This window comes from Epinephelus fuscoguttatus, linkage group LG3 (assembly GCF_011397635.1).
Source record: "Epinephelus fuscoguttatus linkage group LG3, E.fuscoguttatus.final_Chr_v1".
Classification (NCBI taxonomy): Eukaryota; Metazoa; Chordata; class Actinopteri; order Perciformes; family Serranidae; genus Epinephelus; species Epinephelus fuscoguttatus.
In genome coordinates this window covers 36,316,635-36,333,594 of record NC_064754.1, presented here as the reverse complement: position 1 = coordinate 36,333,594, position 16,960 = coordinate 36,316,635, and the positions used below count along the sequence as shown (strand labels likewise).

The 16,960-nt window shown below is 38.9% G+C and overlaps 1 long non-coding RNA gene across 2 annotated transcripts in view; it reads right to left on the bottom strand.

The window, feature by feature from the left end:
- Positions 1-1,456: 1,456 nt before the first annotated feature.
- Positions 1,457-16,960, bottom strand: part of LOC125886341 (uncharacterized) — a 35,770-nt gene continuing 20,266 nt past the window's right edge. For both annotated transcript variants that reach the window (XR_007449021.1, XR_007449022.1), the window contains exons 2-6: positions 11,750-11,833; positions 9,054-9,148; positions 8,863-8,942; positions 8,306-8,635; positions 1,457-5,290 (exon numbers count right to left, since the gene is read on the bottom strand). This is a non-coding gene — a long non-coding RNA (uncharacterized LOC125886341). The remainder of the gene's footprint in view (positions 5,291-8,305; positions 8,636-8,862; positions 8,943-9,053; positions 9,149-11,749; positions 11,834-16,960) is intronic.

Genomic DNA, 16,960 nt, shown 5'->3' with positions numbered 1-16,960 from the left:
TGATCTAAAAATGATTAAAAGAGTTGCATAGTAAATGTCAATGTGTATACAGACAGAAAGAAAACAGACAGAGGTCTGTGCCATGACTTTCACCAGCAACGCTGATCCTTGTGTACATCAGCTCTTAAGGCAATTAATCCCAAGCCATCTCCCATTTACCGTAATGTTAGGTAACAGGCTATCAGTGCCTCACATAAATCTCCTCTGTTTGTTGACAGAATCTAGCTTTTATCTCCTCTTTCCATTCCTCCACCCCTCTGTCTTCTCCATCCCTCCCTCCTCCCCGTCCCATCTATCCATCCTGTCTCACTGCCTGTCGGCCACTCAGTTTCTTATCTTGTTTCTTTTGATCTTCGCGCCCCTCCGTCTGCTCTTGTGTATGATACAACCATCTGCGGCCGCTCACCTGACCAACGGCCACCAGGCTGTCAGGGTGATAATGTAAACCTCTCGGAGAGGAGATAACAGCCAACTGGGATAATTGGCCAGGCGCACACACACACATACACACACAAATGAAGCCAGGGGCACAGAGTGAGACACCTCTCAGTTACCATGGGAACTTGACCTGAAGCCCCTGTATACACACACACATGCACACACACACACACACACACACACACACACACACACACACACACACACACACACACACACACATACACATCTCAGTGAATAGACAACACCCCCCACTGTGTACTTTGCCCAGATGAGGTGCTCGCTGGAGAAGCAAACTTCAAACAATGACAGATGATGTAACAAGGCAGCGAGGCCACGTGCAGAAACAAGATGTTTCCTTAATGTAGGTAACAGAGAGGATCCTACTGGCCTGCTAAACACCAGCATAAATATGTAAAGAGATTACAAATAATCTGCACATAAAAAAATTTGGCACTGAAAAATACAGTTACAGATAAATACGTTAATTCAATTTGTGAATTTCAGGAGAAATTAGTCCGGCAGTATTCTTTATTGTTACATACTGAACAGTTTTAACACCAGTGTTTATTGCACAAGGTTTTCTGAGTTCACTCATCAGTAACTTGATCCTTTAAACCCTGGAACCCCCCATCAACATGACAAGCAATGTGGAATCATTATTTGTCTGACTGTTAAGTGTGTAGCTTGTTCCCTCTTGTGGTAAGAAGTGCATGCTACAAGTACAGAGAGACTGATGCAGTTTGTTGTTTCATTAATGACTGAGCACCAAGAAGCTCTGATGTGCAGAAGAAAATGTTTAATTAATACAATAGCTGACACAACAGTCTCATCTGGAGGTCCATTCGGTGGCTGTTGTGGAGCTTTCAATCATATCTTCATCAGCACAGGGAGTTTGTGCACTTGTAAAGCTGATAATCTGCAGTTCAGTGACAACTAAATAAACTCAATCTGTATGAGGACCAGATAATATCACCAAAAGCTCAAGAAAAGCTATTGAATGGAACTTGAGGTAAAAAATTGTTTTTATTTCCCATTGTTCATAAAATCAACATTGAACTTAAATGAGGCTCAGCTAGGTAAGCATAGCTTCATTTTGACTTTATAGAACAACTTAAAGCTTCCTAAATTACATTCATGCTGCATATATGATCAAACAAAGAGATCTGGAAAATAGCACAGAAAGTGCAAATCATGGATACATTACATACAAGTTATTATGAAGCAGTTATGGTAAAACTTTACATTCCAACAATGCTGTGGTTAACGTTGGTTAAGTTTAGGCACAAAAACCACTTATGATTCGGAAAGCATCATGCTTCGGCTTAAAGTATTTGGACTTAGTGACACTATCCCTGTTGGAAAAATAGCAACAGGTCGCACAAAACACCCACATTTGGTACCTAAAAATCTGCTGGAAACACAGCAATGACTCACTAGATCACAACTGGTTTTATTGTTTGTTTGTCAGTGTTTTGCAGTGGTCTGCAGCTTGACAGGTGTCTCGTCTAGGTGATAGGCCATCTACCTCCTAATGATTAAGTCTACTAAGTCACTTTAGAAGCCTTTATCTGACACGTAAGAAATATGCAAATGCAACATATTCATGGTCTACAGAAACGTGTCAACATTTTCATCAGGCAACTGAGTTGAGGTGTGATAGTGTGATACCTACTCATAGTACCCACCAGTGGTCTAACGGTAGTCATGAGGGGCCTAAGTGCATGTCACTATGACGTTACTATGATGTTGTGTCTAAACTAGCTACCATATATCCCAGCATCTTGTTACATGGTCAAATAAAGACTTTACATTGGACAACATCAACATATACATTACCCAGCAGTCATCTTTCTATCAACTGTATATTACAAAAATACCAAAGAAAATAAGAAAGGATTTATGTAATTGAGTAGTGTTTAATATATATGTAGTCTATTTTTAGTTTTTATGGTTTATGTAGAAGAAGCACATTTTGCTATAGATTGATTCTTGGCCTTTTTGAGGGCATAAATAGCAAATAGCACTACTTTTAGTTTAACATGACCCCACCCTTGGGCCCCAATGCAAAGGCATTGCTTGCACTGTCTATAATTACACCCCTGGGACCTACAGTGGACACTACAAGTTCTAAAGATTGCCTTTTTTCATCTTAGGATGCAAAGTTAGTCATTTACATACATTCATTGGCAGGCACATTTGTCCAAAGCATTGTATAAATGAGGTACAATCTAAGCCACCGTAAATCAAGGAGAATCCATCGTCACATTATGACATAAATAAAAGAAATTATCTCGTGTCTGTTATTGTCAGAGAGAAAACAACCACAAATCATTTCATGTATAAATGTTTTTTTCTGATTTCTTTTTAAAGACTCCTTTTTCAAAGGCTACAGCAGTTATTAATTACTAGCATTTTTTTGTTTGAACACGTAAATCACAAATATAAAACCATTCAGTAAAAACAACACAAAAGCAGGTTCCTAACAGCGCTTATCTTGACAGGCTTCAAAAGTCGGAATTACATTGTCATTCAGTCTGTTAAAACATGTTTTGTGATCATTTATGTAAACTGATTTTAAATTGGAGTGCCAAATATTTGGTAGACATATGTATCTCCTTTGTCATTCGTCAGTGGTAAAGTTTCACAAAAACATCAGCATCAACATTTCTCAGAGACAACAACATTTACTATTTGAAGTTCTCAGCGTATCTGGACTGGTGTTGGTGTGTTTGTGAATGTGTGTATCCATTTGCACAATACTAGTCAAGGTGACCTCACTGTAGTCATTCACCCAGTGGGCTCTCAGCTGCAGCAACGTTTGCTAAAAGTTCAGCCTGCCCCTGCGTGGCTCCGATTTAGTGACACCATTAGCAGAGAGTCATTCTGACTTGAAAAGGCTCTCAAATGTCCTATCTGAAGAGGGTGCACTGAGGCGTTTAAAAGCCAGAGTTTCAGCTTTGAGCTATAGCTGCAAAGACAGACGGCTAGTCGAAGATGGGAAATGGGACAAATGATCTCTATCTGTCGTATTACTCATTTGCCACACCCAGACTCTGACTCCTGCAAGATTTAAAATGAAAAGAAACAAAATATACAATCTTATCAAATTTTGTGTGGAAGCTAGGCATGATGTGTCAATTTCAGATATCCATCTCTGAGACCTCATATTGAGTAGCACTGAATATCACATGTGGTGCTCAGATTATTCATTCATTTCCTTAGCCACTTATCCTGTGGCAGTGGTGCTGGTCGCAGGGGTGCTGGAGCCTATCCTAGCTGACATTGGGCGAGAGGCGGGGTACACCCTGGACAGAATGCCAGACTATCCAATGCTAACACAGAGACAGACAACCATTCACACTCACATTCACACCTATAGGCAATTTAGAGTCACCAGTTAACCTAACATGCATGTCTTTGGACTGTGGGAGGAAGCCGGAGTACCATGTGAGGAACTCCCTACGCCGAACCAGGAACCCTCTAGCTGGCAGGCAACAATGCTAACCACTGTACCACCATGCTACTCAGAGCATTGAGCATTGATATTTAAACGAAACTGTGTCCCCATGACTCTGGATCATCCACAGACCTTACTATGGACAATTTGCATCAGAACACTACAAACCTTCTACCTTCATTGCAAAGGCTTATCAGAAATCTGAGAGGGTAAAACCAGACATTACGTCAGTCAAGTCAGTTTAAAGCAACCCTTGCCCTCCCTTAACTATTAGTTGTGCAGCAGCCATCATACTGACCACAGCCAGTACACCAGAGGGCAGCATCTATCCAGGAACCACAGACAGAGATGTTGCATGACTGAGAGTTCCTGTGTCCAGCTATTTGATATTTCGCACATAAAGGCTTCTGTGTGTCTGAGGGGAATTCATCTTTTGAGGTCTGCATTCTGCTCAAGATGGACAGTTTTTTTCTTTTCGTGGGCGCTCTTGCATAAAGCGTACATTCACACAGCAGTCACACACATAAACAACCGTCCTGTAGTGGACACACCTGTCAAAACACATTTTCATCTCACTCTCTCAGGAGTAAATACATACGCCTGAAAATAATCTGTGGCTATAAGGTGTACACCTTAAAGCTAAACTGAACCAGTAGCTGAAAGGACTCCTCGAACATTTGTTGTTATATGAGTGTGTGTGTGTGTGTGTGTGTGTGTGTGCGCGTGTATATGTGTGTGTGTATTTGAAGATAATGAAACCAATACCCTCTGCTTCCTCATCCGTGACTCCCTATCGAAACAAAACAACAAAGGTTTTTGTTTTTTTTTTACAGTGTAATGATTATTGGTCTCTCAGCAGGCTGTCATTTCCTTGTTCACTTCATTCAAAAGCTAAAAAGAAGAAGAATAAACCTCTGGACCGTGCATGATGACTCACTTAAAACATTAAAAACACACAAACCTCAGTACCTCATTGTTTCTAATCACTGCCTCCTCCAGATTTCGGTTATTTCAGTGTGACAGTCAGCAAGATTGGAATAAACAAAAATGTCCACATAGGTCCCTGTGACCCAGCTCCATTCTTGCCCTGCCGTACGTATCCTGGTGCTCTGGCTCTGGATTCTCGTTTCTGAACCAAAGTGCTCGCAATGTATCTACCAGATTCGGTGCTCTTCAAGGAACAGTTGTAGGGCACATTTGAACTTTTCTGCTCCAGGTAACCACGGATAGTCAGCCAGCCCCCTTCTTCCACTTGTTTAGTAGTGTAGTGCTTCACATGTGAGAGATTGTGGGAGTCGTGAGACCAGAGCACATTACCGTCTGGGTGAACATTTCTGAAGGTACAGACGGGGCCGTCATCAGTGAAGAAGCCCTCAACTTTCCCATAGCACTCTGAGGGGAAGACCATAAGAAAAGTTGAGAAATTAACTTCAGTAATGCACTTCATGCCCATAACATTAGAGGCACTTAATGTTCCCATTTAGCATGTGAAACCATCATAAAACCAACCTTACCTCACTGATTTCCATTATCAAATCTATAACAATCACAAGGGAGCAGTGGTGGAAACTACATTTACTCAAATACTGCGGGGCAATTGCATATGTACATTAAGAACAATACGTTTCTACTACTACTACAGTTTTTCTTACTCCTCTACATTTTTTTGGACAATTTTAGCAATTTGTCACTTTGCATTTTTTAGATTTTACACACAAAATGCATCATGAATTGATAAAACATGATGCTCATTTCAATAGATTACAATGGCCAACGGTATATAAGGTCATTCACATTAGCACATCCAACATTTTAATTAGGCACTTTAGCAATTTACAAGGATTTGATTTATTACTTGTGAACAATGTCTTTATCGGCTAACAATTCATTCATTAGTGCTCCATAGATTAGCAGTAATACATAAGAAAAGACAACTTTTGGGTTGCCAAGTTGTAAAAAATCAATTTTCCTGGTGTTCATTTTCCATCAGCATAAGTGGCTTTGTCATTATAGCTTGTGAGATATTTAATTTAATCAGGAAAGATCCTCTAATTGGCTGGTTCACCCACTTATATTTCTGCAAAAGAGCTACATACCAAATTGAGTTATTAACAACTAATGCACACCCATTGGCTCATTCTTATAAGCCACCAGGCCTACAGTTAAAAATTGTATGAAGTCATTAATGAACAGTTCTTCAGCAATAATCCACCAAAGTAAGGACATTATTTTAAAAATGGGTTGTGGATTTCTAATTTTCTAGTATGCCATTATTTAAATTAATAATTTGTGTAACAATTAATTTTGGTTCAGATGCTGTGCAGCTGTTCTGGGTAAAGGAATATTCCACTGAAGTGGCCTTCCTTATCCTGGTGGAATATAAACACCAGCCAACCCCTGACAACTCAAAGGTCGTTTTTATAGACTGGTTATTATGGTTGTATAAAACATTAATAAGTTACCTATTAACCAATGGTAAAACATATAGTTGTAAATAACCAACACCTTAAAAAGGCTTGTCTTGTTAGACAGTGGTATGGTTCTTACACCATTAACTAAAGTGGTGCATCAGAACTAATAATCTTATGCTATGTGATATTATAACACTGTGGCCGGTCTGCTTTATTAGAGCTTTTGCGTTTTATATCTAAACACATCTCGCTGTTAACAATTCTATTATAATGTAAATGGTACATGTAAAAATGTGAACACTAATTTGAATTTAACTTGTAATGGAGTATTTTCACACACAGGTATTGCTACTTTTGATTAAAGGTAATGATGGCTACATCTTTAGCTATTAGAAAAAATAGAGACATTTGAATTACTTCCCGTCTTATTCTAATCTATGGAAATACATCATAATTGATTTGTTGATTATATTTTGTATTATTAATCTGAATCTGCAAAGTAACTAGTTACTATCACAATCAAATAAATGTATTGAAGTAAGAACTACAATATCTGCCTCTGAATTTTAGTGAGGTAGAAGTATAAAGTAGCAGAAAATGGAAATACTTCAAGTGCAAGTACTTCAAAACTGGACTTAAGAAAAGTAAAGTAAATGTATTTAGTTACTTTTCACCACTAGTAGTGAAATGGATTGGATATTTATGAGTGGGCTCCCTTTTTCCTTGTGTCATGTACTCGCACATGCATGCTGGTGAAGCTACACATGCGCTTGCCCATTATTATTGTACTCATTGTCGGGTGCTGGAAATGTTTCAAGAAATGCAACAACGAGCCAACAAATAGCACATATTCACAGCATGGCAGAGCGCGGCTTTACTCAACTTGACCAACTCTTTTATGGTTTTCCATTAGCAAAATCTGTGGGTAGTACCTGGTACTTTTTTTGGTACCACCTCCATCAAGGTGCTGAGAGGTGGAGTTAAAACACTGCAGAACACTGACTGGTCAGAGAATTATCGCTAGAACCATTTTTAAAAACTGGCAGCCCACAAAACTACACTGTACACTGCATAGGCTACACCATACAACTAACAAAATGCAGACATTTCTCAATTTGGTTGCTGATAAAAGGATCTAATGAATGTCACATTGGAGATGATGTTAAGGCAATGTCATGTGACATCACTGTGATGATCAGCTGAGAATCCTACCTACTCTGGGGGTGTGCTACCTCAGTGTGAAAAACCATAGAGAAAAGGACCTGGTAGCAAAGATAAAGTTAAGTCGAGTCAAGTTGATCCGAACTGAACCATGCAGTGAAAACGTGTGTGAACAATGAAGAAGACTAGTAAGTAAGCATGGATGTTAAAGTTCTAGTGTGTTGGGGGGATCTATGGCAGAAATTAAACATAATATTTATTACTCTGTTTAGATTAGTGTATTATTACCTAAAACTAAGAATCGTTGTTTTTTTTGTTACCTTAGAGTGAGCCGTTTACATTTACATGGCAGGGCCTCATCCACAGTCCACCATGTTGCACTGCCATGTTACTACAGTAGCCCAGAACATACAAACCAAACACTGACTCTAGAGAAGGCTTTTGGCTTTTTTGCGTTACCTGAGGCCACCGTAGTTTCTTTACACGTGGGCTTAGCAGAAGAGTATTCAGTTGGTTGCTATCTGACATGTCACCACCAGGTGCCACCAAATCTTGCACACGTCAGCTTTTCAGATGTTTTATGATGATGTAAATGCACTCAGCAGGTTTGTTAGACCTCAAGGGTACACACAATGAACTTTGGTGCATAACACTGAATGTAAATCCTTTTGTTTGTTTACTAGATAACTCCACAGGGCACCTTTGAGTAAAGAATCTGAATACTTATAAACTACAAAAAGAAGCTGACCAGGTTTTACATTCATGACAGCAGTTTTACAAACAGTGTTAGAACATATCACTGTTTGTGGAAATAAGAATAGATGTGGACACTGACCTTGTAATGTCACATTTGTATAGTGATGTGAAGCTCCCCCGGTGGACTGTAGTTTGCACATGTAGGGCTTTGAGCTATCCAGTGGCTGCACTCTCTTGAAGATGAGGGACAGTTGTCCATGTCTATACTCACAATGGAAGTCACTTAGATTGTGTGTGTGGGTTGAGATTATTCCTTTATCGTCCACAGAACACAAAGACATTTTATTTTGGGACCACTTCATGTGTTTGATTGATAGATCGTTTTGAGACGAGGACACATTGCAGTGTAGGGTAACCTGTTGGTTACACTCTGCAGTTATCACAGGAGTCACGCTTAGTTTCACCAAATCTGTAGACAAATATAGACATACTAAACTGAGATTTAAATCGAACAAGAGCTTCTTGTTGATTCAGCACAATCCCATTGTTTCATTTCGCATTATTAGAACATTACACAGTGATCTTCCTTATAACTTTTGAAGGAAAATGCTAGAGATTTTCAATTTTGAAGATTCAACACATTGTGACAGACTTTTACTTCAGTACGGAGCAAGAGTTTCAAACAGCTTTACACACCTTGTGTTGTAAGAGTGAATGCAGTTAGAAGCCAGAGAAGTGTGTGCAATGCTGTGTACGCCATTGTCGCCATAATTTCACTGTAACATGAAGAACAATCAAGTTAAAACAGATCTCAATAGATACACACAAGTTGAAACTTTGATCTCAGCAGGCTAATTTTCCTAGTTCTCGATTTGAGTAGAACTGACCTTAAGATGACTGACGCGTCTCCTCAGCTCCTCTTGAGTAGTCTGTGATTCCTTATGGTGCTTCTGTGCGTGAATGCCGTCCCTCAGACTTGTCCCTAAATAAAGAACGTTAATGATTACTGATTTATCAAAGGGAATTACCAGGAAGGCTTATCTCTGTGGGGGGTTGTGCTGGAACCTGAACAAAAGGAGAAAGGGAGGGGAAGTGTTGTGTGTGTGTGTGTGTGTGTGTATGTCTGAGTAAGAGAGAGAGCGTGTGAGAGCGGGAGCAAGTGAAAGAAAAAGTAACAGACAGACAGAGAGTGAAGGCCTATTCATGAAGCAGTAAAAGCTGCCACAAGTACAGACTTGTATGACGGCCTTTGATGTGCTGCAGCAGCGTTCAGCTGTTTCATTTCAATGAATTCAACTTTCATATAGATTTTTTCCCATGAGGTCAATATGACTATCTGATATTGTTCAAACTCCATGGGAATAGCCACAGGGGAAAACGCTTTAATCTATTATGTTCCAAAGAGTCACTCTCAGTAAAGGACTTTGGTCATTAGACATTTTATCGGAAGTGGCCATATTATCATGGAATAGTGAGCTAAATGTCAGTAATACACACACATACACACAAACACACACATGCTGGTCAAAACATCATTTGTTTCAAGACAACACAAGTGGCCTGGAAGTGACCCAAAGACTGTGTATTAAGAAAACACTGAACCATGCTTGTGACCTTCACACATAATGCATTATATTCATATCTCTGTTTACATCAGTTCATAACAAATAGAGGTGAAGTGTTGTTCCTGTTGTCTTTATTAATTTTCTGGACAAAGTGCAGCTGTTTTGCAGACAATTAGATGAGTCAGTGTCTGTTGGTGACATCAGAGTTTAATTTTGGAGAACAGGAAGGATGCGCAATGTGACCTAGGTGACGGGAAAGCTGTATTTTTGCATAAAAATCTTGCTAAATGCAGCTTTAACATCCGTAAACAGATCGTCTACTTATATGTGTTTATCAAAAGATAATGCTACCTCTTTCTTTTATCTTATTATCATGAAGAAATACCAGTAAGAGACCAAAGTCAGCTCTGAATGGATCCTACTAACAACTGTTTTCAGCTGCTTATGCCTCCCTGGTGCAGAACTGCATCATTGTCCAAAAACACATAAAAGAGCTATCCCATTATATTAAGTGACAATGTATTTTATTTTGAAACTGTACTCTGCTATGTTTTCCATCTCTAGAGAGTATCTCAATTTCAGCCAGACCTCACAAAGGGTGCTATAGGGACTTTGTGTTCACACTGCTTTACCAGTTTGACGAGCTGAGGGAAGACAACATTTTGTTTTCTTTTCTTTTTTTTTTTTTTTTTGGATTAGAAAACGGAGTCACAACTTGGGAAATGCAATAGTTTATTCTACTTTAATTTTTTAATTTTTATTTTTTTAAATTGTGAAGTGATGCCAGCATCATTCTTTAAAAACAGTCTCATGTGCATCTGCACAACATATTCTCGGCTTATAATAAGCATTGATTTTCAATGGCACTCATTTAGACGCTCGCAGTATAAGTGTTAATTAGATAACTGTTTGTCCAGTGAGTGACAGAGACTGAATAACTGCTAGTAATTTACTTAATTGAGCGCTGGGAGACAGGGAGCAACAGGGAGCAGAGCAGTGTCTGCCAAAGAAATCTCAAACTTACAGCAGGGGAAATTTAAGCTTTGCACACAAAGTAGGGTAGAGCACGCACATCCTAAGTATCACAGGTGCGGGACCAACAAGCAAACAGACTTTTAAAAAAGGTGAAGTCCGCACACTGTTATAGCTCCTCAAATGTTTATTGTAAGGATCAACGTTTCGATTTCGAACGCTGATCCTTACAAAAATTTAAGCTTTGTTCAACTGCAAAAATGAGTATCGGTGTGTATCAAGAACCCATTCAAGGGTTGATTTGTTTACCGTTTGTCCTGTGTAAACCTTTTCTACTTAGTCTGCTCCAGTCTCAAAACAATAGAAGATAATTTCATTGTAGTTACTTTTCTTGGATCGTACATAGCTGTGATTATTCACAGGTATATTAGAAACAAGAATGAATGTAAAAGAAGATCACGGAAGTTGCAGGGACATCATCATTGCAAAAACTGCTGAGTATGTTCAACACATGCAAATTTGAATGCGCCAAAATGCAGAAACTCTGTACTTACAGCCCAATTAGAGGGATCTGGATGCAAGTACAGAATTAAAGTTACCAAATGGGTTCTGCATCTTGGTGTCCACGTTCAGAAAGGCAACAGCGTGCAAAAACACAGCATCGACATTTAATCCAATGAGGCCACTAAGCAGAGGACGCGGGCAAAAAACACAGGGTCGTCTGGCCTCGATGGCTCGAGGCTACATTAGCTGCTACTAGCAAAGCACGCCCAAAACTCCAACTGAACTGTGGGCAATCTAGTTACATTAAGGGTAATGTGGGCACCAGGTTTTTGACTAGGAAGAAGAATGTGTGGAATAAAAAGCAACAATATCTCTGCTTCTGCTACAAGGATTTTAAACCGTCTTTGTAAACTGTTCATCATGAGTTGGAGTAGTGTCAAGAGACAAAGCCAGATACTTCTTGTCACACTGCTCTCGTCTTCAGTTCTTGGACACCACAGTCATTATTTACAAACTCACAAAAAGGGGCTCACTCTACGTACCTTGTTTTGACAGAATACATGGAGTTGTCCGCCATAGCAGTTTTGTAGTGCTCTGAACCCCTTCACCAGCTTTCTTGCATTTTACTGAAATGGAAAAAAAATATGATCTCTTACTCAATGGTTTTGTGTTATTACATTACAGATGCACATATGATATGCATGTTTTATGCATAATGTAGTGAATTCTTACTCCTGCCACAGCTTTGGTAGTTACGACTCACATACACAACAAAAAACCTTCATGCTGACTCTTGATCCTCATTTCAAAGGGACAGTTCGCCCTAAAACAAAATACATATATTGTTCCTCTCACTGTGGTTTTATTCATCAGTGCAGTTTGTTTCTGTGTTTGTTTTCAAGTGTTGGAGACATCAGCCATAGAGATATCTGCCTTGTCTTCAATATGATAGAACTAGATGGCACTTAGCTTGTGGTGCTCAAACTGCCAAAAAGTACATTTGAAAAACTCAACAGTAATGTTTCTTCCCAGAAATCATGACCCAGTTACTCGAGATAATCCACAGACCTTTCTTGTACAGTAGGAACTACTTTGTTTCTACCAAACTACACCCACCAACTGAACTACCATGCAGAAGGAAGTGTGCATCTGCTCATCAAAAAGAGGCTTTTCCAAGTTACAACATGAGATGTAAACATTAATGGTGTCCTCCTTCCCTAAGCTGTAACATTAGCTAGCTCAGTGGTGCTAAGTGAGCTAGCAGTAGATGCTTCCTTTTGTGCAGTGATACAGTTGGTGGGTGTAGTTTGGTAGAAAGGAGTTCCTACATTAAACTGCTCACAACAAGGTCTGTGGATTATCTTGAGTAAATGGGTCAAGATTTGTGGAAAGAGACATTGCTCTTGAGTCTTTCAAATGTATTTTTAGTGCTTTGACCACCACAAGTCGAGTGCCATCAGTTTCATTATATTGAGGAGAAGGCAGACATCTCTACAGCCGATATCTGCAACACTCTGCAACTCACACCAAAATAATCTACATTAATGATTAACACTACAGGTAAAAGAAAAAATATGTATTTTGTATTTTGGGGTGAACTGTCCCTTTAACAGTGATTTAAACAACTTAACTGGCAGATTCATCTAATCAGCATGAAGCCAAGCAGACAAACTGACTACTTTTAGAAGTAGCTGACTTCTCTGTCGATGTCACTGACCTGACACTCTCCAGTGAGCCCGTGTCTGCCGCCTGCTGCGGCGTCTGTACTGAGGCACTGCCCTTTGCCCTGGCTGCAGATTTCTATGTTTTTGTGAGGACACTACAGCACACTATTGTTAAGGCTGATGTGGCAATAGCGATAAAGTAGGAATGTTAAATCAACAGCCCGGCCCTTGTCACACTCAATACCACTTGTTTCACCTTCCTCAAAACCTCAGCTCGTATTGTGTGTTCGTCCCCCTGTGAACGCTCTTCCTGTATGATACAATGATTTAATTACGCCTGAGTCTTTTTTTTTTTTTTTTTAAATATTTTTTGGGGCATTTTTTAGCCTTTATTTGACAGGACAGACAAGTGTTAAAGGGGGGAGAGAGAGGGAGTGACATGCAGCAAAGGGCCACAGGCTGGAGTCGAACCTGGGCCGCTGGGGCAACAGCCTTGTACATGGGGCGCTTGCTCTACCACTAAGCCACCGACGCCCCATGCCTGAGTCTTAATACAACACATCTACTCTATTACAGTTTCCTGTAGTTGTTGATCCAGCCATTGTAGCTCACTTGACACTTTTTATTAATCCTGTATTAGTTATCTGATGGATAATTTATGGGGCATTCTACCGATAGTGTGCAAAGTGCTGTCCCTTACCAAAAAAAACCCCAACAAAAATAATAAAATTGAGTATTCAGACATAGATATTTACAAAGATTATGTTATGACCTATTTAAACCCAGGACATTAAATGAAAAAGTGATAAGCTAAATATATACAAAATCACCATTTATAGGGTACTTTCTACTGGGAAGTAGCTGTCCCCAACCCTGACCTCTAAAATTCAATTCATGTAAATAACACTTAAAACATTTTTCATATTTTTTTTTTCAAAAGTGTAATTTAAAACATCTTTGTGATTAAGTTTAAACACAAGTTGAAAGATTTAGATGTATTGTGGGATTAATTTTTAAATAAATAAACTATGCAAAAAAAATAGTGTTCCTTGTTTTCATGTCACTACTGAAACACAACTCTATTCTGTTCTACTCTGCTCTACTTTGCTCTACTATACTCTGCTCTACTTTGCTCTACTCTATTATATTGTGCTCTACTATACTCTTCTCTACTCTACTATGCTCTGCTCTACTCTATACTCTGCTCTGTTCTACTCTGCTCTACTCTGCTCTCTCAAAAATTAAATTGTTTTATTGACCACACTTTGTAATATGCCCACCATAAGGCATACATTTGAGGGAATATGATGCAACCTTAAAAACAGAATAATGGTCACTACCGAAACAGTGCAGTCACTACCGAAACACTGGATGTTTTGTAAAAAATAAAGTATATTGGGTTATCAACTAAAGTATTATGATGCTAATCGGTTACATTTATGTTCTGTTTCATCAATTATTAACTCTGAAATCAATCTGATCAGCGTTATGCATTTTACAAAGAAAGACTGCATTTAGATTTTGAAGAATTCTATAATTTGAACATCGAAATCTGTTAAAATATTAATTTTTTATAGATTTAATTGTGAAAACCTTCAGCAAAAATTTGTAAAAATTTAAATCTTTAGACAAAGGAAGGAACAAGCATAACAAGTTGATATATATTTTTTGTATAATATAATACTATATGTTTCGGTAGTGACAAATTTTGGGAGAGGAAAAACATTGAAGATAGAATATAAAAATTTACAGTCATTTTACTAGATATGTGACCTTTACATATGTTACAATATATATAGGGACAAAGTTTTGGAAATAAAACATACAAAATTTCAAGTGCCATAAGGAAATGTTGATCTGACCTTTCTCTGCATATCTTCTTCTGTGGTCATTGTAGGTATTTTGTCCCATGCAGTAAAGTTCAGTACTGGACTGACGAAATAGGGAGGCTTGTGATAAAAGTAAAAAGTTGGCAACCAATTCTTCACATTTGCTGTGCTTTTTTATGGACCCTGACCTATATCAACCAGTGCTTTGACTAGAAATATTACCTGCTCCCCTGGTTTGCTGTGGTTTGCAGGTAATGGGCTCACTGAAATGAAATGCAGCCATCATTCATGGTGTTAATTCCATTAATACCCTGTCTGTAATCTGTCCTCAGCTATGTGTGCACACACATACACACGTTATACTTAATTCACCGTCTGATATTACAGGGAATAACCATGGTGTCAAACTCTCGGGCCTTCCCTGCACTGCATGACAGCAGCGTCACAGCTTAGTTACACGGCATGTCGAGTTTTATCCCGTACTTAATTGCTGTGGGGACCAGATTATCCATAACGCTGAGTCTGATCTGTTGCTTTAACGTGATTTGCAGTAGGTTTGGTACACTGCTGAAGTTGTTCAGCATCTGGTAAATAAAGTTTGACAGTAATTCTGAGCTCAAGATTGTGTTTGAGTCGCACTCTGGACGTGCTGCTATAGTGATTAATCAGGCTGATTTTTATGCAGTAATGTGAAAACTTTACATATCCAAGTATGGGGACTGGTGAAGTTGAAGGATTACATACTTTTTTTAGGGACTGAAAAATTGTCACGCTCATAAAAACTTTTTTTCCCACAGTGCCTGGATAATGTCACAGATGCAATATCAAAACAAAGAATGATTTATGTGACCTTTCCTGGATCTCACCTCTGTTGTGGCTCCAAAAATGTTTCAGTGATTGGAAACCAATGTTCTGATTACCACCAGTACAAAAGAAAAGGGATTATGCAGCTCAGTGCATACATGAGTTTTACAGAATAACTCCAAATGTGAGGTTTTCAAATGGCAGGAATGGAAACTTGTTTAAGATTACTGCATTACATGAGCTGTTGATCTTCCGTTGCATCAGAGTCTTGAAGATGCTGCTACAAGTAGCACTCATAATTCCTGTGTATCTAATTCCTGTTGAAGACTTTAGCTGTTAAACCCCCCCCCCAAAGCCTCACTAAAGCTCAGCCTCAATGAGATTTAAGGCATCTAAGCCATGCTGGCACTTAACTCGAAAAGTTCTACAAGAATCGCAGTTACAATATGTTGTATATTGCAGCAAGTTGCCATTTAAAATGCATCTTGCTCTAAGTTTTATGTTAGAACAAACATATTTGGTTCTGTTTTAAATCAGTTTTAAAAAGTTATGTACATTTGAAGTATACTTTAGATTCACTTATTCAGATACATGTATCTAACACGATAATAACTTAACTTAAATGGACAGTTCACCCCCCAGTCAGACATACACAGCCTCTTACGTCTTGTGCTATTTATCAGTCTACATTGTTTTGGTGTGAGTTGCCAAGTGTTATATTGGCCTTGGAGATGTCTGCTTTCTCTCCAATATAATAAAACCAGATGCATGCTTCCTTTTGTGCAGTGATATGGTTAGCAGGTGTAGTTTGGTTGAAATAAATAGTTCCTATGTGAAACTGCTCTTAGCAAGGTCTGTGGATTATCTTGAGTAACTGGGTAATGATTTCTGTATTTTTTGGCACTTTGAGCACTACAAGACAAGTGCCATCTAGTTCCATCATATTCAAGAGAAGGCAGACATCTCTTCAACCGACATCTTCAACACTCAGGAAAAATATGTATTTCTGATTTTGCGGTAACTGTTCCTTTAAAAGCTCCTGAAAGGGGAGCACATGCGGTAGCTTTCTGGGTTTTCTTGAGCAGGAGGTGAATCACCAAACCAAACAAAGAGAACAATGCTTTTACAAACACTGGGCAGCGTGCTGTGAGAAACATGACTGTGCCTCAAGCTACCATACTGCAATCCTTTTCTCTGTAACAGTCAGTGGTTGTTTGGGTTTGTCACAGGCTGTTTGGACTGGGTTGGGAACCATTGCTATTGTTCTGGGCCTTATAAAGCCCACTGATACATACTTTATGATACTGGGCAAATAAAGTTGACATTCTGTCCCAGGTTTCCTTTTCAAGGGCAACAGTAAGGAGTTCAATTTATTCAAGTCCCTGCTCCTATGAGATGGAGTGCTGAGATAACTTATTCTTCCTCTTTAGACATTCTCAGAATTCTTATCTGGGTC